Source organism: Eptesicus fuscus, chromosome 12 (genome assembly GCF_027574615.1).
Source record: "Eptesicus fuscus isolate TK198812 chromosome 12, DD_ASM_mEF_20220401, whole genome shotgun sequence".
Classification (NCBI taxonomy): Eukaryota; Metazoa; Chordata; class Mammalia; order Chiroptera; family Vespertilionidae; genus Eptesicus; species Eptesicus fuscus.
In genome coordinates, this window is record NC_072484.1 from 71,488,089 (window position 1) to 71,512,753 (window position 24,665).

At 42.1% G+C, this 24,665-nt stretch overlaps 1 protein-coding gene and 1 non-coding gene across 3 annotated transcripts in view; one reads left to right on the forward strand and one right to left on the reverse strand.

The window, feature by feature from the left end:
- ZHX3 (zinc fingers and homeoboxes 3) overlaps window positions 1-24,665 on the forward strand; it is a 130,321-nt gene that overhangs the window by 55,571 nt on the left and 50,085 nt on the right. For both annotated transcript variants that reach the window (XM_054723635.1, XM_054723634.1), the window contains exon 2: window positions 5,103-5,222. The gene's annotated coding sequence lies outside the window, so the exon portion shown is untranslated. The remainder of the gene's footprint in view (window positions 1-5,102; window positions 5,223-24,665) is intronic.
- Window positions 17,632-17,738, reverse strand: LOC114230048 (U6 spliceosomal RNA). Its single transcript, XR_003615905.2, has one exon. It is a non-coding gene; the product is annotated as a U6 spliceosomal RNA (small nuclear RNA).

The window sequence follows — 24,665 nt, forward strand, 5'->3', positions numbered from 1 at the left end:
CATTTTTATAAAGACTTGCAAACTTTATTCATAAAAATTGAGATATACATACAGCAAAATGTGCATGTTATATTTATATATTTTAAAATGTTTTTATTTTTAGAGAGGAAGGGAGAAGGAGAAAGAGAAAGAGAGAAAGAAACATTAATGTGAGATATGAGAGAGAAAAATCAATTGGCTGCCTCCCATATGCACCCCAACCAGGGAGCAAACCTGAAACCTGGGCATGTGCCCTAACCGGAAATTGAACCCGTGGCCTTTTGGTGCATGGAAAGATGCTCAACCAACTGAGCCACACTGGCCAGGGCAAAATGTGCATATTTTAAATGTATAGTTCAATAAGTTTTAAACTCATGTGAACACCACACAAAGGTAATCTCTATTCTGATTTTCACCATCATAGATTTTTTAAAGAACTTTATATAAAGAATCATATAACATATTCTTTTATGTCTACTTCCTTTTGCTCAACATAATTTTGAGATTCATCCATATTATATATATCAGAAACCTACTCTTCCTTTTTAATTGCTGAATGGTATTCCATTGTATGAATACCACCATTTGTTTACCCATCCTCATGTTTATAGACATGTAGGATGTGCCCAGGTTTGGACTATTTTATTTTTTTTAAATATTGTTTTATTGACTTCAGAGAGGAAGGGAGAGGGAGAGAGAGATAGAAACATCAATGATGAGAGAGAATCATTGATCAGTTGCCTCCTGCACGCCCCCACTGGGGATAGAGCCCACAATCCGGGTATGTGCCCTGACTGGGAATCAAACCATGACCTCCTGGTTCATAGGTTGACGGTCAACCATTGAGCCATGCCAGCCAGGCCAGATTTGGACTATTTTAAACCCAGGGATGGTTAATTTGTAGCTGTGTCATAAACCCCTTCATGCCCCCCTGCTTCTCTTTTCCTGTGTAATAGTGCTTGCAAATCAGGCATTTGCCGACAGTTAAGGGCTTGTTTCCAGGAGGGAGCTTGTAACCAAGAGCACCACAGAGAGCAGAGAACAAAACTAAAGTGGGTCTGCCAAGTCCAGGACAGATGTCTCAGGAGTTCAGTGCCTGGGCACAGAGTGGCAAGCCGGCAAATTAATGGAAAGCTCCTTTTATAGAAAGAAAAGAAAAGAAAAAAGAGAAGAGAAGAGAAGAAAAGAAAGAAAAGAAAAGAAAGAGGGAGGGAGGGAGGGAGGGAAGAGGGAAAAAAAAAACCTAGAGAAAGCTATCACAGCAGTTGTTCAGGGTTACTCAGAATGCTGAGTGCTGATGACACAGAGTGGGTGGGGATGGTTCCTCCCCAGCTGGCCCTGTAGCAAGTGTCACCAAGTGCCCATCTGGGCTCCCTTCTGCTGGGCATCTGGGGTAAGGAGCACCAGATGACTTGAAGCATTTGCTATGCAGCCCCTCACTGCTCTTCCAGTACAGGCTACATAAAAAAAAAACCATGGCCTCTTTGGGCAGATGTTTTGGTAATTGGAAAAAATACTCCCCCTAGCCTTAAATGGTTGTCATACATTCAGATACTCAGCATATTACCCAAGAGCAGGAATTGTGAGTTCTTGGCAGAGTGGTTAGGGGAGATCAGGCAGGCAGGCAGGTGAGCAGTTAGGAGCCAGCAGTCCTGGATTGTGAGAGGGATATCTGACTGCTGGTTTAGGTCCGATCCCCGGGATCAGGCCTAAACTGGTAGTTGGACATCCCCTGAGGGGTCCCGGATTGGAGAGGGTGCAGGCTGGGCTGAGGGGACCCCCTCCATGCACAAATTTCGTGCACCGGGCCTCCAGTTGTATATAAAAGCCTAAGCAACCGTTACAACCTGTCAGCCAAACAACGGGTTGACTGGTCGCTATGATGTGCACTGACCACCAGGGGTCAGACACTCAACGCAGGAGCTGTTCCCTGGTGGTCAGTGCTCTCCCACAGCCAACCTCCTGTGGCTGGACAACCTCCCACGGTCCCTCCCCCCAGCTGTCTGGCCAACCTCCTGCAGTCCCACCCCCCGGCCAGCCGGCCCCAATTGAGACGGCCCCGATCACTGGCCAGGCTGAGGGACCCCACCCGTGCACGAATTCGTGCACCGGGCCTCTAGTGCTTCTATAAACATTTGTGTACAAGTATTTGTTTGAATACCTGTCTTCAAGGTAGACACAAAAGGTCACATATTGTGTGATTGCATTTATATGAAATATCATGGAAAGTAAATCCATAGAGGCAATAAAATATATTAGTGGAATAGGAAATGGTAGTGACTGCTTAATGAATTCAATGGGCGACTAAAATGCTTTGGAGCTAGGTAGAGGTGACAGTTGTACAACATTGTGAATGCCACTGAATTGTATACTTTAAAATGGCTAATTTTATGTTACTTCAGTTTTACCTCAATTTTTAAAAATTACATCATATAGTTTTTGTGATCTCATAAATAACTGTGGCTTTGCTGTCATAGTTACCTTGTGACTGTAGGAACCCATGTGCTTTATAGTATTAGAACATTGGGAAAGTTCTTTCCACCTGTGGGCAGGAAAACTGGAAGATGGATGATCCCAAGTGGGTTTCTTTTCAAAATAACAATTAAGGAATATAGTTTTGTTTTTTCATTTTTATTTGTAGAAGCTGGTAAAATTTATATCTTGAACAGGCCCTAGGTTTTAAAGTTTGATCTCGACTGATACTGGTTGGTTTCTTTATTTAATTTGAGAAAGAATGTCTAAAATAACTATATTATTTTGAAATGGAGCAGATTTTGGTTTTATAAAAATTAAGAGTAAATTTTAAAAAAAGAATCTATAAAGGAAAGAAAAGGTAGTGACTTTACAGTAGAGAAACTAATTCTCCTAGTGCTAATTAGTTCCTGTTCTCCTCTTCCTTATTTAATGTCTAAAATAACTTTATATTATTTGGAGATGGAGCAGATTTTGGTTTTATAAAAATTAAGAGTAAATTTTAAAAAATACATATGGAATTGTAGTAAGATTTTTCTGATGCTTTACTATGCTGCACTGCTAGAGATTTTTGTGACTATCTAAACTATCACAAGTACTTTTTATTGTCAGTGGAATTGATGTCAGAAATAAAAATTAAAAAAAAAAAAGAAAATCCTGTTTTAGATCAATCAAGCAGAGCTTGTGCAAAAACTGAAAACCCTAGTTTCTTATTATTTTTTTAATCTTACACCTGTTTTTTGAAGGAGGGACTTTAGGTTAGATTCTGGCAAAAGGTCTGAGATTGAGAAGAACTTCTTACTCAGAAGGGTAGAACTGCTCTGCCAATATGATCATGAAGCTTTTCTTTATGAGTAAAGTTGATGCTTCTCCACCCCCCACCCCCTGTCCTGCTTCTGACCGTGTTATATGTGGACTCATTCCTCCTGCAGATGTATCTGTGCTGTGTCACACACTCCCACCTGGTTCCTCTTAGGATCCACAATAGGCCATCCAGACTAAGAGTTTGTAGACTTGAAGCCAGCAAAGCTAATTGGTTTCTAGTGGATTCAACCCACAGCTTCTGGCATCATTAGCATCATGCCCCAATCAGCTGAACTAGAGAGTAAAAGAATAAATGCCTTGCTTGAGCCAGGGCCTTGTGATTTTAAAGTTAGAAGGAAATTAGTAAGCATAGCAAACTGTCTGGAATAAATCTAATAAGCTAAAGTAGTGGGTGAATGTGAGTATTCAGCTTAAAATAGTTATTGCTTCTGATTTCCATAAAATTATGGTTTCCTTTTTGTGACGTGCATTGGATAATTTATAAAAATAAGAAAAGGTCAGTCTTTAAGTTGTGGAGAGTTAAAAGTTGTTTTTCAATAAAATATTAATCATGGAAAATTTCCAACAAGAGCTAATTCCGCTAGACATTGAGCTACTATACAATGGCAACAGTAGAGGAAAGTGAAATAGGTGGACGAGACTGCAGCTTACATGGCTTACATTTGCCCAAGAACCCTCTGCCTGTGAACAGCGCTTAGTGCATTTCCTTGCACAATTTACTTAACCTTTCTGTGCCTTAATTTTCCCATCTGGGCCATTTGAATACTAGAATCTACCTCATAGGGTTGTTATAAAGGTAGAATTAGTCAATTTAGTTAAAGCTCTTAGAACAGTGCCTGACAGAGTCAGAGCTAGCTATGTGTATGCTAAAGACATAAGAATGATGGTGAAAGATAAGTAGGAACTACTTTGGTAAGGGGTGCTTTTTTGAGGGGCAAACTTGTTTACATTTACAGATACTCACTGTTCTGACCCTTTCTGGTGTACTGATGCACTGTTCTGTTTCAAGTTCTGAGATCCTCTGGCATATTCTCTTTAGGGCCATTATACTGCTAGTGTACATTTCAACCAAAGAAAATGCTTTGGAAAAGAAGTAAAGAACTCAAAAGAAGTGGTTTTTCAATGGTTTCCCAAGTAATTATAAGATCACATGAAGCATCTCTGGTGTTTTGTTTGTTGTTGTTTTTTTAAACATAGTTACTGTCTTATTTTTTACTCCAAGAGTTACTGTGTGTTCTTCATTGGCCCTGGGCAGAAGGTGAAAACATAGGGGTAAGGGTCAGAAACAAAGATAAAGATAACATAGTTTTTGGCCTAGAACTCACAGCCTAGAACATTGTGGTACCTCTAGATTCCATGCCAGGAAAACCCCAGAGCTTTGAATGGAAAAGTGGTGAAAAAGAACAGATCCTTGAAGGTGCGCAGCCTTGAAGTTGTAAGGCCACATGTCAGTTAATTTTATCATTTCTGCTAAGCTATCTCAAACTTAGCTAGGAGGGAGAGAGGGCAACTCATTGGTGCAAAGAGGGTTTAAAATACAGATTTTAATGAATCGTCTTGTTCTGATCTACTATAAGAGACAATTGACTTTGCCTTATTTCCATTTATATTTTTCAGTTTCTACTCGCATTTTAAGTAGTTTTAACTGTCTAGTTTGTATTTTAATGACCTTTTTTTACTCTCTCCACCACCTTGGCTTTTCTGTTTGTGTGTAGTTCTGGTGAAAAGGAATTAGGAAGGGAGATTGATGAGACTGGATAACTCAGCTTCCAAAATATACTTGATCTTTTTTCTCATGGAGTGATGATATGCTGCTTCTTTTACAGGACTGAATTGCAACTGCAGAAGCAACAACAAGTGAACCTTTAAAGATGCACACGGGACTGTATAAAGTGAAGAGAGATACTGGAGAAACCAATGAAATAAGAAAAAAGTATATTTCCCAGGTAAATCGTATGCTTCTGAATTTTAGCACGTTTCTTGCTATAATATTTGCCATAATATTTAGTCCTTGTGTTGCTGTTAAACTTTTTGTTATTTTATCCACCTTCCATTTTTATTGCTGAGGTCTTTGACCACATGATTTGTTTTGAATTAATCTAAAAATCTATATTAAATATGCAATTTCTGTGATTCCTTGGATCACCTAGGAACCTGTTATGTCTTAGGTTGACAATTGGGTATTATAAAGGTAGAGTTGTGTCTCTGTTATATGCAGATTTAGTCCAAGGTCAACTTTAAGTCTGAATGTAGAACTTATACTTTTGTTTTATTAAATTACTGCCTTGAAAAATTAGAACACTAATTTGAACACCAGTTTTTCAAGTTACATTCTATGAGATGGGCAGCAATGCCCTCAGGAACAGTAAACATTTTTTTCAATGCTAAATTTAATGCTAAAAACAAAGCAGACTGGTTAATCAATGTAAATAGACGTAGCCTTCACTTTATGAAGTATATGTGCCCTAACAAAATTTTATTATTATTAATTTAGTTGGGAACTCAATTTATTTTGTCATTCAGCACTCACAAGCTTAGACTTGGGTTTTGTTGTTGTTGTTAACATTTTTAAATAAAGGAAATTCATTACATAACTTTTCATTATAACATTAAGAGCTCTTTTCCAGTATACTGAGTAGAAATTTTTGGAAAGAAAGTGGAGGAAATTGAGTCAGAGTCATTGGTAGTAATAGTGCTGGAAGCTTGTGCACAGCATCCTGACTTAGACATGGCAACTCCTCCACAAGCTTGGGGCCACCCAGCCCATGGGAAATTCTAGCTTCTGGAACTTTCTGCCTTATGGTGGATTACAGTAGGGCTGCTGTTGAATATGTGATGTATTCCAGCTTGCTCATTCTTTAACTGAGTTGGCAGCTTGAGTTAAAAAGTATTTCATGGCCTTGAATATTAGTCCTCTAAACTAAAAATAACAGAAGACAAGTTTATTTGCAAGTAAATTTGTACACACTTTTTCTATTGCTCATTATCATGCTGAGTCCTGCCCAGAATATCCTCCCAGATAGCCACATGGTTCCTGTCCTCCTCCTCCTCCAGGTTTCTGCTGTGGGGGCAAAGTTAATAGGAAGGACAAAGCCAATTTTCTGTTATGTCAGTGTCTATACCTAGTATTTTGCCTACCTCCACTTTACCTCATTTTTCTCATCCCACTTCTATCAAGTATGATATTTTATTTATTCTACACATCATGCTTTTTCTGTTTCACCTTTAAAATATTTATAGATTAATCTTTCACTTTTCAAGGTACATACCACTTAATTCAGCAATTGCATTTCTAGGAATTTATCTCACATATAAACTCATGCAGATGTGCAGGTAATTGTGTATCCCCTCAGCCTCTATTAAATCCTCATGCATGCCTCCTGTCTCATAGTACTTGGACAGAGACTCTCTCTTGCTGGCATCATTCTGTCGTGTCCATAGGTCATGTCTGCCTCCATAGGTAGCAACTCCTGCCAGTGTCTTGTGGTCCTTCCAAAGTTTTGGTTTTTCCTTTCAAATATTAATTCCTTTCTTTTTAAAAAAGTTCCTCTAAGTTTTTTTGGTTGTTTGTTTCTCAAGATTATTTAGTTGTGTGTTTATTCTTTTTATGTTTTTTGTCAATACTTAAAGTAAAGCTTGTCCTTCTGTTCAATCAATCTTGAAGAGTCTATAATTTACTTACGTGTGAATTTATCATCTCTAATTTATGGTTGATAGTACAATTGTTATGTTTTCTGTATATAATTCGTTCCTTAATTTTTATATTTCCTGTCTCTGTTCTGTCATATGGAATGTTTTTTCCTTCTTTTTCACTTTAAAACTAATTTTAAAGGTGAACAAACCTTTGAATTCTCCTAGTGCTAAAAATAACATTTGTTTCTACATTTATTTACTACTAGAGGCCCAGTGTACGAAATTCGTGCAGGGGTGTGTGTGTGTGGGGGGATGTCTCTCAGCCCAGCCTGCACCCTCTCCAATCGGACTCCTTGAGGGATGTCCGACTGCCTGTTTAGGCCCGATCCCACCGGGCAGTCAGACATCCCTCTCACAATCCAGGAGTGCTGGCTCCCAACCACTCGCCTGCCTGCCTGATTGCCCATAACTGCTTCTGCCTGCCAGCCTGATCCCCCTAACCACTCCCCTGCCAGCCTGGTCGATGCCTAACTGCTCCCCTGCCAGCCTGGTCGCCCCTAACTGTCCTCCCCTGCAGGCCTGGTCACCCCCAACTGCCCTCGCCTGCTGGCCCAGTAACCCCAAACTGCCCTCCCCTGCAGGCCTGGTCCCCCCCAACTGCCCGCCATTTAGCCCTGGTCTCCCCCAACGGCCCTTTTTTTGCTGGGCTGGTCTCCCCCAACTGCCCTCCTCTGCCGGCCTGATCTCCCCCAACTGCCCTCCCCTGCAGGCCTGGTCCCTCCCAACTGCCCTCCCCTGAAGGCCTGGTTTCCCCCAACTGCCCTCCCCTGCAGGCCTGGTCCCTCCCACTGCCCTCCACTACAGGCCTGGTCCCCCCAACTGCCCTCCCCTGCAGGCCTGGTCCCCCCCCCCCAACTGCCCTCCTCTGCAGGCCTGGTCTCCCCCAACTGCCCTCCTCTGCAGTCCTGTTCACCCTCCACTGCCCTCCCCTGCACCTGGTCACCCCTAACTGCCCTCCACAGCAGGCCTGGTCTCCCCCAACTGCCCTCCTCTGCAGGCCTGGTCACCCCCAACTGCCCTCCTCCGCTGGCCTGGTCACTCCTAACTGCCCTCCCCTGCTGGCCTGATCGCCCCCAACTGCCCTCCCCTGCAGGCCATCTTGTGGTGGCCATCTTGTGTCCACATGGGGGTAGCCATTTTTTACCACATGGGGGCAGCCATCTTGTGTGTTGGAGTGACGGTCAATTTGCTTATTACTCTTTTATTAGATAGTATTATTAAAGCAAAACCAGGAACTTCCCTTTCCTTGCATATAAGGAAACTCAGTTACTCTCTCTTTTGGCATCCACTCTTCCTATTCCTTATCTACCCCCATTATTTTTTCCTTTCATGTTTTACATGTGTTTGATGAAGTGTATCAATTCTTCTGGGCTTCAGCCTGTTAGTCATAAGTATTTTGCTACTTATGATTCATTTAACAATCACCAAGGCCTCACTCCAAGCTGGACAGATACTGAGCTAGGTGCAGGAGATACAAAGATAAAGACAGTCTGTCCCTGCCTTCAAGGTCCCCTTTCTAGTTGAAGAGGTGGCCTGCATGCAGATCAACAATGGCAAAATCTATGTGACCTGTCAGGTGTCCTGGAGACACAGAGGCAGGGAGGGAGGAGGGAGTGATGTTTGTTGAGTGAGCGAAGGCATCCTGGGAGCTGAGTGTTCCTGTACCAGTAGGGCTTTGTGAGATAATGGATAAGCCTGAAGATACCCAATTCATTGCCCTAGTTCATCAAAACCTAAAGGTACCAAGCGGTTGGAGATGAGACTGGACAAAGGGATATTGGGGCCAGATGGTCAAGGGCCTTGAATGCCTGGCCAGCAAGTTTGAGTTTGTATCCTGTGGGCTGCACCACAAAGGCTTTAAAGCAGGGGAGCATCATGCTCAACTTTGTTTTTAGAAGCATAACTGTCATGTGCAGCACAAACTACAGGGAGGAAGTTGGTTAAGCAGCTGTGGCAGTCATCCAGGTGAGAAACAATGGGAACTTGAACAAGGTGGTAACAACAGTGATGGAGAAGTGGCAGATGAGGTGTTTTTAGGCAGAATGTAAAAAAGTCTAGTGTCTGACTCAAATGAGATTGGGAGTTTTTAAGGAGTTCAACAATGAACAATTTTCACCTTGGTCCAGATGTGGCATCTGGAGTTGCAGGTGTCCACTGAGAGACCTCACCTTCCCCATGGCAGTGTTCAGCTGGTTTTTCTTAAATATAGGCCATACAATTTTTATTTCTACCTTACTGAATAATTCTTCCAAAAATGTTATTTAATTTTGCTCATTTCATCTGTAAATAACAGATGCGGACCAATCAATATGCAAAATTAAGTAACTTGCCTAAAGTGCATGGTGGGGCTGGGATTTAATTAAGCCCATGGTATCTGACTCCAAGTGGTATTAAAAAGAAGAGAACAGGTTCACTGGAATATATATATATCAGATACCTATAGTGCTGTCTTAGTTCAAGCTATTCTAATAAAGTACCATAGACTGGGGGTCTTATAAACAACAAATATTTAATTATTTTTGTTGGAAGTTGAGATCAGGGTGCCAACATGGTTAGATTCTGGTGAGAGCCCTCTTCTGGGTTTTTTTTTCTTGTATCCTCATATGGTGGGGAGGGATGAGAGAGCTCTCTGGGGTTCCCTTTTATGAGAGGGCTAATCCTTTTTATAAGGATTCCACCCTCATGACCTAATAACCTCTCAAAGGCTCCACCTTCTAATAACATCACATTGGGGGTTAGAATTTCAACTTGAATTGGGGGTGGGGACACAAACACTCAGTTCCTAACAGGTAGCAATCTCTAAAGGTATAGTTGTAAGCTCCTCACAATTTTTTTGACCATGAAGATATACTATTTTTTTTAAAGATATATTTTATTGATTTTTTACAGAGAGGAAGGGAGAGGGATAGAGAGTTAGAAACATCGATGAGAGAGAAAGATCGATCAGCTGCCTCCTGCACACCCCTAACTGGGGATGTGCCCGCAACCAAGGTACATGCCCTTGACCGGAATCGAACCTGGGACCCTTCAGTCCACAGGCCGACACTCTATCCACTGAGCCAAACCAGCCAGGGCGATATACTATTTTTATAAGCAGAAGAAAAATAGAACCCACTGAGCTAACAAAGTAATAACAAAGAACTTGCATGACAGAAATAATATGGGGAAATCATGTCACCTAACCTTCTGGAGTTTTTTTAAAGGGAAGTGAGGAGGCTTGTGAATGAGGGAGCCAGTAGTCCTTTAAGAACCCTTTGATAGAATTTGCATAGTTTCAAATAAATTCCTTCAACATATTGGTTAACTATAAAGGAAAGAAAAGGTAGTGACTTTACAGTAGAGAAACCATCTTAACTAAGTGGTCAAGATCTACACCACCAGTAATAAGACATAACAACATCATGATGCACTAAGACGAACACAGAATCATTTCTGAGGTATTTTTGTCAAAAATGACTAACCCCAGTATAATCATGAGAAAAACATCAGGTAAACCCAAATCAAGGGACATTCAACAAAATAACTGATTAATGCTCTGAAAACTGTCAAGAACATGAATGGCAAGGAAAGACTAAAGAACTGTCACAGACTGCAGGATACTGAGATATGACGACTAAATGCAGTGCGGATTCTTGATCCCCAGACAGAAAAAAGACATTGGTAGGAAAAACTGGTGAAATTTGAATCAGCTCTCTGGTTTAGTTAATAGTATTGTACCAATGTCCTGGTTCCTATAGTTATGCAAGGTGCGAACATAAAGGGAAGCTGGGTCAGGGATATGTGGAAATTTTCTGGACTGTTTTTGCAACTTAAAAAAATATGTATTTTTATTGATTTCAGAGAGGAAGGGAGAAGGGAGAGAGAGATAGAAACATCAATGATGAGAGAGAATCATTGATCCGCTGCCTCCTGCATGCCCCCCTCCCCACTCCCCCCGACTGGGGATGAAGCTTGCAACCCGGGCATGTGTCCTGACCGGGTATTGAACTGTGATCTCCTGGTTCATTGGTTGATGCTCAACCACTGAGCCACGTGGGCTGGGCCACAACATCTACACTAATAAAAGAGAAACATGCAAATTGACCGTACCTCTGCTACGCCCACAAGCCATGCCCACCAGCCAATCAGGAGCAAGTATGCAAATTAACCCAACCAAGATGGCTGCGGCCATGGAGAGAGCAGGAGGCTTGGGTTTCTCCAGCAATGGAGGAAGCCAAGCCTCCCACAGCCCTGGCCTGCCCTGGCCTCCACTCAAGGCTACAAAGTTTCAATTATAGAAGATAAATAAATCCCAACAAAAATGGCGGCAGCCTCGGAGCTGGAGAGAGCAGGAGGCTTGAGTTGCCCCCAGCAATGGAGGAAGCCAAGCTTCCCACAGCCCTGGCCTGCCCTGGCCTCCACTCAAGGCTACAAAGTTTCAATTATATAAGATAAATAAATCCCAGATACCAGGGCCTCTGCTTGGGTCGCCGGAGGGCGTGGCCGGCCTGCAAAACAACACAGGCCCCTCGCCCAGGCTGCCCCACACCCCAAGGGAACCCCCATCCTGATCCAGGACACCCTTCAGGGCAAACCAGCTGACCCCACCCGTGCACCAGGCCTCTATCCTATCTAATAAAAGAGTAATATGCAAATTGACTGTCACTCCCAACACACAAGATGGCTGCCCCCATGAGGACACAAGATGGCCACAACAAGATGGCCAGCAGGGGAGGGCAGTTGGGAGGGACCAGGCCTGCAAGGGAGAGCAGTTGGGGGCAATCAAGCCTGCAGGGGTGGGCAGTTAGGGGTGACCAGGCTGGCAGAGGAGGGAAGTTGGGGGCAACCGGGCCTGCAGGGAAGGGCAGTTGCGGGGGGACCAGGCTTGCAGGGGAGGGCAGTTAGGGGCAATCAGGCTGGCAGGGGAGCAGTTAGGCATCAATCAAGCTGGCAAGGGAGTGGTTAGGGGGTTATCAGGCTGGCAGGCAGAAGCAGGGGCAATCAGGAAGGCAGGCAGGTGAGCAGTTGGGAGCCAGCAGTCCTGGATTGTGAGAGGGATGTCCGACTGCCCGTTTAGGCCCGATCCTAGATCGGGCCTAAACGGGCAGTCGGACATCCCTCGAGGGGTCCCAGATTGGAGAGAGGGTGCAGGCTGGGCTGAGGAACAAGCCCCCCATGCACGAATTTTGTGCACCAGGCCTCTAGTTTTTTATAAGTCTAAAATTAGCTAAAAACTTAACATTTGTTAAAAAAATAAACCTTTGACAAGATTCCACACAAACATATTCTGCTTTCTCTCTGTCTCATTTTTTAAAAATTTAAGTAAAAAAATCATCATAGGTTAGAGAAACTATTTGGTCCTGGGTAGAAAGGGTAAGAATTTTGCCCAAAGCTATAAAATGGTGAAGTTGGGATTTGAACTCAGGCAGTCATATAAGAGTCAGGGCTTCTAACCACTACCTGATACTGGAATAATACGCTATAATGCCCATGCTCTTTACTGCATGCTATACTGGCAGGAACTGGGTTGAGTGTTCTATGTTTATCATTGTAATCTTCACAAAAATCCCATGAGGCACGTAGTTATTATTCCACAGATGAGGAAACTGAGATTCAATGGGCTTGAGGTTAAGCAACTTGTACTAGGCAATACTTTAGTATGTGCTTAGTGTTTACAGGTAAATGAACAAGTGGATGTATAACAACAGGGAGAGGGTTCAGGAAGAGAACTAACATGTATTGAGTGCTTTTCATTTTTTTCTGTAGGAAATTCTTCCCCAACTTTTTATTATTAACCTTTTGCACTCAGATGTCGAGTGTGACTCGACACTGTTAGCATCGGTAGCAAAGGGTTAGTGAATGCAAAGGGTTAAAATTTTAAACATTCTGCAAAGTTGAAAGAATTTACAGTGAGCAGCAGTATACACACTACCAGGTTTTGACCATTAACATTTTACTCCATGTGCTTCCTAGTCCTCTAACCAACCATCTGTTCATCATATTTGTTATGTATTTCCCCTGACTGCTTCAGCATGTGTATCACTAAGTAGAGGTCACTATTTGTTTTATAGAATTTTTTCTTTTGAGGTAATATTTGTACATTTGTAGTTAAATTTGCAGTTAAATTTTAACTGTACATTTGCTGAGTTTTAACAAATGCATATACCTGTGTAACCAAATGCTTACCAAAATATCATTACTCAGAAAGTTGCCTCATTTTCCTTCCCAGTAAATGCCCACTTCTGCTTCCCATAGGAGTGTGTACTATTTTTTATGCCATATGTTTATATGTATGTGTATTTTTGTTCCAAAAGACTTTAAGGTGACTTACTCAGGTCCATAAAATACTGCAAGAAAACATAAATGAGAAATAGGTGGAGAAAATAAACTAAGTTAACAATATTAAATGGAGCCAGGAGAGCCCCTATGATATGCCAGGCATTTTTATAAGTAATACTAGAGGCCCAGTGCATGAAATTCGTGCATGAGAGGATCCCTCAGCCCGGCCTGCACCCTCTCGCAATCTGGGACCCCTTGGGGGATGTCCGACTGCTGGTTGGACATCGCAATCTGGGACTGCTGGCTCCTAACCGCTTGCCTGCCTGCCTGCCTGCCTGATCGCCACTAACCGCTCTCCTGTCTGCCTGATCCCCACTCTGCATGCCTGCCTGATCGCCCCTAACTGCCTCTGCCTCAGCCCACCGCCGCCGCGGCTTCATCTGGAAGGTCATTCGGCTGTCTGGTCTAATTAGCATATTATGCTTTTATTATTATAGATGTTACTTAATCCTCACAAGAGGTAAGCATAATTATTTCCAGTTCATAGATGAAAAATCTGCAAAGTTGTGTAGCTGTAAAGTTGTGTAATAGGGTTATTTTTTGACTCTAAAGTCCATGCCTTTTCTATTCTAGCCCCCCCTAAAACTAGGTAAAATAAAATTTTATTTTGAAAGTTAATATGTTCTCAAATAATATTTGCTCAAGTGTTTGTAAAATTGTGTTACCTCATTACTGTTGGTAGTTTAGCTATGGGAGATGGCAAAGGTGGGGGCACTAAAATAGTCTTGCAGTATTTGCACCTTAAGGTCAACGTTGGCTTTGAGTTATCTTGTATAGAGAGATGGGATTCCACGTGCTTATAAAAATAAAAAGCAACTTTTCCAGAATTGGTGGTAAAAGTGGGTAGTCTTGAAATGGCCCTATTGACTGTTAAATAGGGCCATTGAACATCAACAAGGAAGCATCTTATACATGAAAGTCTTGGTCAGAGCTTTCAACTTTGACTTTAAGAAAGAGTAAAGGTAATATTTAGAAAAAGAACCATAAAGCTCTAATAGGGGACTTTAGAAATCATTTTATTTGCTACCTCCTGCATTCTATGTTGAATCTCTTTTATAATAGACTAGAGGCCCGGTGCACGAAATTCGTGCATGGAGGGGGGTTGTCCCTCAGCCCAGCCTGTACCCTCTCCAATCTGGGACCCCTCAAGGGATGTCCGACTGCCCATTTAGGCCCGATCCCAGGACATCCCTCTCACAATCCAGGACTGCTGGCTCCCAACTGCTTGCCTGCCTGCCTTCCTGATTGCCCCTAACCGCTTCTGCCTGCCAGCCTGATCACCCCCTAACCACTCCACTGCCAGCCTGTTTGCCCCCACCTTCCCTCCTCTGCCTGCCTGGTCACTACTAACTGCCCTCTCCTGCAGGGTTGATCACCTCCAACTGCCCTCCCTTGCAGGCCTGGTCCTTCCCATCTTGTGGTGGCCATCTTGTGTCCACATGGAGGCAGGATCTTTGACCACATGGGGGCAGCTATATTGTGTGTTGCAGTGATGATCAATCTGCATATTACTCTTTTATTAGATAGGATAGAGGCCTGGTACAGGGGTGGGGGCCAGCTGGTTTGCCCTGAAGGGCGTCCCAGATCAGGTGGGGGTTCCCTTGGGGTGTAGGGCGGCCTGAGCGAGGGGCCTGTGGTGGTTTGCAGGCCGGCCACGCCCCTTGTCAACCCAAGCAGAGGCCCTGGTATCTGGAATTTATTTTCCTTCTACAATTGAAACTTTGTAGCCTGGAGAGGAGCCAAGCCTGGGGCTCCCTCCGAGGCCGGCAGCCATTTGTGTTGCGGTTATAATTGAAACTTTGTTGCCTTAAGCGGGTGGGCCCGGCCAGGGTGTGTGGAAAGCTTTGCTTCCCCTGTTGCCAGCGGCAACCCTGGCCTGCTCTCTCAAGCTCCATTCGGCAGCCATTTGTTTGAATTTGTTTACCTTCTATAATTGAAACTTTGTAGCTTGAGTGGAGGCTTAGGCCTGCAACGGCTGGCAGAAAGCTTGGCTTCCTCTGTTACCTAGGAAACCTTGCTCTCTGTGGCTGTAGCCATCTTGGTTTGGGTTAATTTGCATACTTGCTCTGATTGGATGGTGGGCATGGCTTGTGGGCATGGCTTGTGGGTGTGTCGGAGGTATGGTCAGTTTGCATAATTGTCTATTATTAGATAGGACTAGTGGGGTCCCTCGGCCTGGCCTGCACCCTCTCGCAATCTGGGACCTCTCAGGGGATGTCGGACAGCTGGTTTCGACCCAATCCCCGCAGACCAGGCCGAGGGACCCCACTGGTGCACGAATCCGTGCACCGGGCCTCTAATATGCATATAAGATCCCTGGCTAATCTCTTCCCACCCTCCCCCCTCTCCCCTTTCCTCTGAGATTAATCAGTCTGTTCCATGTTTCCATGCCAGCGGTTTCTGCCCCTGCATTGAGTGTCTGCTCCCTGGTGATCAGTGCACGTCATAGCTACCAGCTGGTCGGCCGGTTGGTGTGTGTGTGTGTGTGTGTGTGTGTGTGTGTGTGTGTGTGTATATATATACATATATATATATATATATATATATATATATATATGTATATATATATACACACACACTTCTCTAGATCTCCTGTGGAGATCTAGAGAAGAATTTCCTGTGTGTGTATATATATACGCACACACACACACACACACACACACACACACACACACACACATTAGATATACAAATAAAGGGTGAAGAAGAATTGAATATTACTTTGAAGTTTCTTACTTGAAATGTCAGAAAAGGATTGGGCCTGTTGTAGTAGGAAGATTGTCACAGGGCTTCTGGGTAAAGTTAGGGAGAGACTTTGAAAAAGAAAGGAAGATAGGAATGTTAAATTGATACTGACTTGCCATTTAGGAAACAGAAGAATTTCCTGTTTGAACTGTGGTCCCCAGCATGGTGGGATGATACTTGTGTTCGGCTCTGTTGGGCTGTGAGGATCAAGGCATGCTCTTATGGCCTTGGGTGATGGAGTGAGGAAACATGGGAACCAGCTCAGTGGTCAGACCTGTGGAGATCTAGAGCAGTGACTCTGGAGACCACTGGAAGTAAGACAGGTGTCCAACCGTCCTGCTTTGCTATCCACACGGCCCTGCAACCCCATATGTCTGCTTTCTTACCCCTCGTCCCCAGAGGACCAGAGGCACAGGCAGGCCTCAAAGCTTGCAGAGAACATTTTCTGGATCTTTGAGGCCTGCCTGTGCCTCTGGTCCTCTGGAGATCAGGGAAAGAGTGGACAGCCAAGTAGAAAGATCATTAGTAGAAAGATCCATGTTAATGGTTGGTGCCAATGATAAATATTAGTTTCTCCTCCCCAGGCAACAACACAGTTATCTTTAATAGACTACTTTAATTAGAGAGAATTTTTAAAGTATATTATTTTCTGATTATAAAAGCAATTCATTCTTTTTAAATTGAATTTATTGGTGTGACATTGGTTAATAAAATTTTATATATGTTTCAGGTGTACAATTCTATAATACATCATCTGTATATTGTATTGTGTTCACCACCCCAAGTCAAGTCTCCTTCCATCACCATTTATTCCTCATTTACCCTCTCCTACCTCCCCCCACCCCCTTTTTCCTCAGGTAATCACCATTCATTCTTATGGTAGATAATCTGAAAAATATACAAAAGCATAATGAAGATAATTGAGAGTATTGTTAGTGATATATTCATAGCATTCTTTTTAGGTATTTATTTAAAAATTGTTTCCATAGAGTTGAAGCCATTCTATATATACATTTTATATCTAGCTTTAAACGTATTTGTGTATTTACTTATTTATCATGTCTTATAAAATGTAAGTCTAAATGTTTTCCTGTATTAAAATTATTGATAAACATAATTTAACTAGCTATTGATGTATCTATTATATGGACAGTACTCTTATTTTCTGCCTATTTCATTGAATTTAAGTGAGTTTCTTGTGAATAGCATATAGTTGGGTTGGGTTTTTATCCACTCTGCCAGTCACTACTTTTTAATTGGTGTGTTTAGACTATCTACATTTAAGGTAATTATTGGTGTATTAGGGCTTGAATCTGCCATTTTATTATTTTGTTTTGTTTCCTGTTTTTCTCTACTTGCCTTCCTCAGAGTTACTTGAAGTTTTTAGGATTTTATCTTGATTTGTGTTTTTTTGTGTATCTGTATCATTTTCTTAGTAGTTGCTATGGGTATTATGATATACACAATTGACCTATAATAGTCTTACTGGTATCAATATTTTACCACTTGGAGTGAAATGTAAAAAATTTACTTCCATCTAGGTGTCTCTTTACTGTTCCTATTTATTTATTTATTTATTTATTTATTTATTTATTTTTTTTAAATGTGGAACACTTCAGGAATTTGCGTGTCATCCTTGCTCAGGGGCCATACTAATCTTCTCTGTATCGTTCCAATTTTAGTATATGTGCTGCCGAAGCGAGCACCTGCCCCCCCCCTTAAATATAATTATCTTGAGTATCATATGGTGTTTTGATTTTTTCAGTCATTAAATATGATTTATAAAGCTTAAGGAGAAGGATAGTCTATTATATGTATTCACATTCTTTTTATGTTCTTTTTTAAAGTTTTTGTTTATTGATGAGAGACAGAGACAGACAGAGAGAGGGAGAGAGAGAGGGAACATTGTTTTGTTGTTCCACTTATTTATGCATTCATTGGTTGATTGGTGTATGTGCCCTGACCAGGGATCAAACCAACCTTGGCATATCAGGACCATGCTCTAACCTACTGAGCTACCTGTCCAGGGACTTCTTCTGTTCTTTATTCCTTTCTGTTGCTCAGATATTTTTTCTTTTATAATTTCCTTTCTATTTGAAGAACTTCCTTTAGCCATTCTTTAAGGGTAGGTCTTCTAACAACGCATTCTTTTAGTTTTTCTTAGTTCGAGAATATCTTTTCCCCTCTAGTCTTGAAGTACAGTTTCCCCAAATACAGAATTCATGGTTGACAGTTCTTTTCTTTTAACTTTGAAAATTTTGTGCTACTTCCTTCTGGCCCCCATTGTTTCAAATGAGAGATCTGTTGTCATTTGTATTGATGTTTCCTTATAGGCAATATGTTGCTTTTCTCTGCTTCCAAGGGTTTTTCTTTGTCTTTAATTATCAGAAACTCAGGTATCGTATGTCCTGGCTATGAATTTCTTTGAGTATATCCTTTTTGAGATTTGCCCAGCTTTTTGAATCTATAGGTTTATGGTTTTTACCAGGTTTGGGAAATTCTCACTCATTATCTTTTTAAATACTCTTTTATCCCCTCTATTTCTACTTTCCTTCTGGGACTCTAATGATATAAACATTTGATTTTTTTTTTTGTTATTGTCTCACAAGTGCCTGAGGCTCTGTTAATTTATTTTCAGTCTACTCTCTTTTGTTCATATTGGATAAGTGTTATTGATCTATCTTCAAGTTCACTTATTCTGTCCTCTGTCATCTCCACTCCATCTAGCAAGTTGGTTTTTAAAAAATATATTTTCTTTTATTGTTTCAGAGAAAGGAAGGGAGAGAGAGAGACATAAAAACATCAATGATCGAGCCTGCAACCTTGGCATGTGCCCTGACTGGGAATCGAACCCTGACCTCCTGGTTCATGGATTTATGCTCAACCACTGAGCTATTCCGGCTGGGCCATTTAGCAAGTTTTTATTTCTCTTATTGTATCATTCAGTTCTATAATTTTCACTTAGTTCTTTTTCATAACTTCTATTTCTTTAATAGGATTTTCTATTTTGTCATTTGATTCAAGAGAATTTGTAGTTACTTGTTGCAACATTTTAAGATGGTTCCTTTAAAATCTTTTGTAAGCTAATTCTAATATCAGCTTTATCTTGATGTTGATATCAGTTTATTATATTTTCTCACTCAAGTCATGGTTTTCCTAGTTCTTGGTATGTTGGGTGATTTTCAGTTCTATTCTGGACATTTGTCAGTTATGTTAGGAGACTCTGGGTCCTATTTAAATTTTTTATTTCACCAGGAAGTCACCCCAATTAAGTTTAGCACATAGGTTGTATCTACTTTTGTAGGCTGTGATTCCAATGACAATTTACTTTTCAGAGCCTTGACTATTTTGGTCTGCTTGGCTATCTGTTGCAACTGGGGCTCCCACTGATCCCTGCTGGTGCTAATGGGAGGAGGAGTTTCCCCAGACAATGCTGCCTAGTGCCTGTAGGTGAGAGAAGGGAGTCTCCATCCTGCTGGAATAAAGAGTACTTCCTAGAGGTCCTACAGGGAGGGAGAGTGCTTTCAGCCTATTTTATTATCAGTGGGCCCCTGATCTGTCCTCCTTGTTGGTGCTTCCAGCTGGCCTGGTATTGTCAGCAGAACTTCCATTCTGTCATGGGGAAAGATATGCCTACCTGGGTTACCTTCGTTGCTAGGTTGGGGCTTGGGAAACACTGGGCCTGGGTTACAGTTTTTAGTTGGATGGAGTGGGGGTGGGAGGTGGTAGTGTCATAAGATGCCCTGCTGCTATGCTATTCCTCCACTTCTGGGATCTCTAACCTGTTCGCCTTCCCTTTTCTACCTTCTCCTTTGGTTGCCTCTTGTGTTATTTCCAGAATTTATAGTTGTACTTAGGAAGGAGGCTAGGAGAGAAATAAGTTACATCATCTTGTCTGAACCATGACTGTGTTCTCTTTAACCATTCATCTTTTGGATGATTAGGTTGTTTTAAATGGTGAGTACTGTAGACATCATGACTAGGGTGGGGTGGGGGTAGGGGTTGCTTCCAATAGCCTTGGATTCTGAAAGGCTTCCTTACTCCACAGGCCTGGTTGGCTGCCCAGTACAGGCTGTTATTCATCTGCTTGCTTGGCTGGTGATGTCAGTTCTTTATGTCTGCTTCAAAGGCAGGCATTTCTTGTTGTTCTTGTGCTCATTGAATAATGCAGTAGTTGTCACACTTTCAGTGTGATTAAAACATATTTATAGAGTCTTTTCTTAGTATATCCCTTTGGTCAGTTTTCTTTGTCTTTGGCAAATATTTTATATTAAATTCCACCATGTAAATTGTATTTAACTGTGATTTAACTATGGAATATTTAATTTTTATGTGACCATTTCTATTTCAGGGCTGGAAAACAATGACCAAGATTTTTCATAAATTAGTGTGAAAAGTTTTTTACGTTTTCCACTTACAAATGAGAAATTCGAGGTCATCTCGGTTCTTCCACAGTAAATGTACCTTAAAAAAATCAGAGTGGGAAATTCTTTATATTGGAAGCCATGGGTCCCTTTGTATAGTTTACAATAATAGTTTTGCACAAATAATTTCAGGTTAATATTGCATACTATTTATTCCCACCCATTTCCTTTATTGGCTGTGACACACAGGAATTACGCCCATTGCTTGACTAACCTTTCTGACCTTTTGTTACTTGGCTATAAATTGACTTGGGTCTTTTGCAAAAACACTGTCGGGGAGAGGGGGCGGGGGGAATCTTTTTGTTAGAACCCAGCCAATTCCTGCTTCAGCGCAGAACAGTTTGTTCTCCTGAAGAAATGAGCCAGTTCAGTGAACAGAAAAACATAGCCATAAACTGGCATCACCAAAAATTGCAAAAGTGATTGCCCACGATCATTCCACAGAACAGGAAACTTTATAAAAAAAGACACTTTGGAGAGAAAAATACTGTTTTGAGTTCCACGGACTTTAGGGAAATGTAATTGACTTGTTAGAGTTGTAACCACATAAAGGGTTTCTTTTTCGGAGTTCTAGCAGTCCCCAACATTTTAACATTTTAAATGGGGATGTGGTAGAATTCTCCCTCTGCCATCTCACAGTCACAGACTGCTGTTGTAGCACGTATTCCCACATTCCCACTAGGCTGGACGCTGCTTCTGTTCAACAATATAACCATTTCCTAAGTGACTGCTCTGTGTAAGACTGAGCCCTGGGTCCATCCCCCAAAAAAGACATTTATAGTAGTTGAGTGAATTATAAGAAAACATAAAAAATAATTACAGTATGGCAGGTGTGGTAACAGAAGAATGTAAAAGACATAGAGTCGGTACTTTACGGACTGTCACAGAAGTGGAGTCATTAGAGTGAAGTGTAAAGACTGTCTAGGAGTTTGCCAACTAGATGAGAGGAGAAGATATTCTGGGCAAAGAGAGGAGCATATGTAAGTTGACAGACGAGTGAAGAGACAGCATGGGAGTTCCAGGCCCCGTAAGTATAATTGCTTGGGTATAAAGTATGGAAGGAAAGGTGTGGTGGACAGTGAAACTGGAGAGTGACAGGGACTGGATACCATGTGTCTCAAATGCCACTTGAAGCCGTTTGAAGTTTATGCTGTGGGCTTTGGGGGCTGTGTTAGGGCTTGAAACAGGGGCATGGCCTGGGCGAGGTAGGGTAGGAAAACGAGGGTTTGTGAAGAGCCAGGAGCTCAGAAAGCACCGGACTGAGGATCTAACAGCAGGCTAAAGTGGGCAGAGTTTATCCTTTAGGGAATCACTTAAGACAATGATCTGTGTGTTTTGAAAAGGCAGATGTGGTTGTGATGCAGAGGACTGTATTAGGAAGGGTGAGTGTGTGTGTGTTTGAAGGCAGTAGAAGTCACTGAATTCACAGCCACAGTTGCATGCAAGAGGAGGACAGTGTTCAGATCCTTGCACAGGGTCCACAAAGGTGACTGAGGATTGCAGGGGGCCAGGAAGGAGGCAGGAAACCCAAGACTTCTGCTTAACTCTCAACATGCCCCACAAGGATGCTTTCACATATACTACCTTATTTACTTTTCACAGTGAACCTTACACTGATACCATTCCCAGTTTGAAAAAGAGAATTCTGAGCTGTGGAAGGTTAAATACTTCATCCAAGACCCAGTGACCTGCACTGGGAAGTTGCCAGGCCAGGGATGGAACTCATGTTAATCTGACTCCAACCACTGTGACAAGCCACTTTGAACAGCACTTGCTATACAACTGAGCCGACCAGTGTTAGCAAGTCTCAAAATGTCTTAATACTCTCTAAGGGCTATGTCTACAAATACTGCTAATACTAACCTAATACTTAGATTTTAGTATTAATACTGATACAATTCATATTTTTAAAGCCTATTTTTCTTGTTAACCTGTCTTCCCATGAAAATGTCAAATACATGATTAGTAGCTCACCATTTCAGAAAAATTGGTGTGGGGGAGGGCCCAACCAAATTAGCAAAAAGTATAAATGATTGCATATACTTAAATATATATAATTTTTTAATGTTCAAGCAAATGTGTATATGTAACAGTTTATAGAATAACAAACTATGACTTTTAGGAATTAGAAAGCTTCTAGTTACTGGCACAAAGTTAATATGGTAATTTTTAGTAAATGTGTGCTTTTAAACTATTTCCCTCCCCCCTCACCTGAGGATATGCCTTTTATTGATTTTAGAAGGAAGGAGGGAGATAGGGTGAGAGAGCAACAGACAGACAGACATCGATTTGTTGTTCCATTTATTTATGCATTCATTGGTTGATTCTTATACTTGGCATATCAGGACGATGCTCTGATCAACTGAGCTACCTGGCCAGGGCTCCAAAAGAGATTTATTAAAGCAAAAATCACCTTCAAACAAGTCCCAGGACAAAGGAGTGATTCTTCCTATGAAACATTCATTCTATGCTCATGGGGTAATGAATTCCAGGATTAGGGCCTAGGAGACAGATGGGAAAGAACCAAAAACAAACCTGACCTACTCTGTATCAAAAATATATTTCTGGTTAATGGATCAGTCCCTATTTAGTTACCAAAGGGAAATACTATCCCATTTAGGATTGGAGCCTTGAGGTTCCAGCATCAAAGTCTGTAATTATGGAATGTGGCAAGCTTCTCTTCAGCATCTCACTTGACCCTTCATTTGCTTCTGAAAGTGGAACCAGGAAAAAAAGAGTGTTTTTTGAGATAGAAAAATGCTGAAAATGTGGGGAAAGTATCTAAATCTTAAGCTAAGTCTGAAGTATTATTTTGTGGCATCAATAGTAAAAACAACAACAACAAACAATTGTTGGGCTTTGAAGAAAAAATTACTATCTATTATAACAGAGCTGTGGAACTCTAGCATGCTCCCTGCCAAAACAGAGATTATATATAGCACAGGGAAGAAAGAGCCCTGCTTTGCTCCAGTGGCTGCTGAGCGGAGTGGGAGAAGCACTTATGTAACTGGGTGTGCTCATTAGTTCTGCTGTAAATCCACACAGCTGGGCCTTGGCCGGGCCTTTGTTCTCCTCAGTATTAACTCTTGCTTGCTTCCTCTGTGGCTTTGGGGGCTGGGCCTGCACCTAAGGAAATGCTGGAGACCCAGAACCCAAAACACAACCCCTGACCGTCTGGTCTAGTGAAGCAGACAGACAAGCAAGCAGCTACGGCTCACCTGGAGCAGGAAGCTGTGGGTTCTGGAGCCCAGAGGAGGCACAGCATGGAGGGACTGCCAACCATGCCTGGGGCCTGTGGTCATACTAGGAGGCCCCTCGTCTGTCAACAAAGAGAAATTACTTGCCTCCCTACACCTTATATTCCTCCACTATAAAAAGATGATAATACCCACACCATTTGTAGATATGAAGCTCTAAAACAGAATGAATGGTCATGTGATGCACCCTATCCAGAATATGCATTTCTCTGCCTCTTTACTGTCCTCAAACCCCCCCAGGTCCAGTTGTACTTATTTTTCTCTTTACTGAGCAACAAAGCCCCCTTTGTAAACTCTTGTCAAAACTTCTCTTGAACCTCAAAATTCTCTCACTTTCACCCCCTTCTCCTTTTTCCTTTCAGCCTCCCAGGAGTAAGTATCCCAATTCCTGTCTACTTTTCCTGGCAACAGCAAGCAGGCTGAGGATGAGAGGTGCAGGAGTGGAAGAAAGGGTGACACTGTAGTCCTAGACACATGTCTGCTCAGTACTTTTCCTAATCCAGGTCCCCTCAAACCCTCCCAAATAGGTTTGGGAGTTCCGGGCTCCTGTAGCATTCCCCGTGTCTTCCTCGCTTGCTTCCATTTACTTAAAGGAGAAAAGAGAATAAGAGTTTGCCCTTCCCAAATGGCCTAGGCCTAGAGTCATTTCTCTCCTCCTGTGGACATTTTACTCCCAGCCAGGATCCTGCTGGGCATTCTTCCAATGGACCCCATTGTGGGATCACCTTTGGCTCCATTTGTCCTAATGTCATCTGAGTCCATAGCTGAGGGAGCTGATGAAAGGGCACCCGGGGCACACGTTGTTCCCTCTCCTGTCTGGTTCATGGACTCTCCTTCTTATACTAGTCTTTCCCAGGCCCCACATCCAGCCAGGCCCCAGTTGCTGACACACACTTCTTCGTCTAAGGCAAATGTCTGGAGTTTTTTTTAACTGTCACAACAAGGGGGTGGG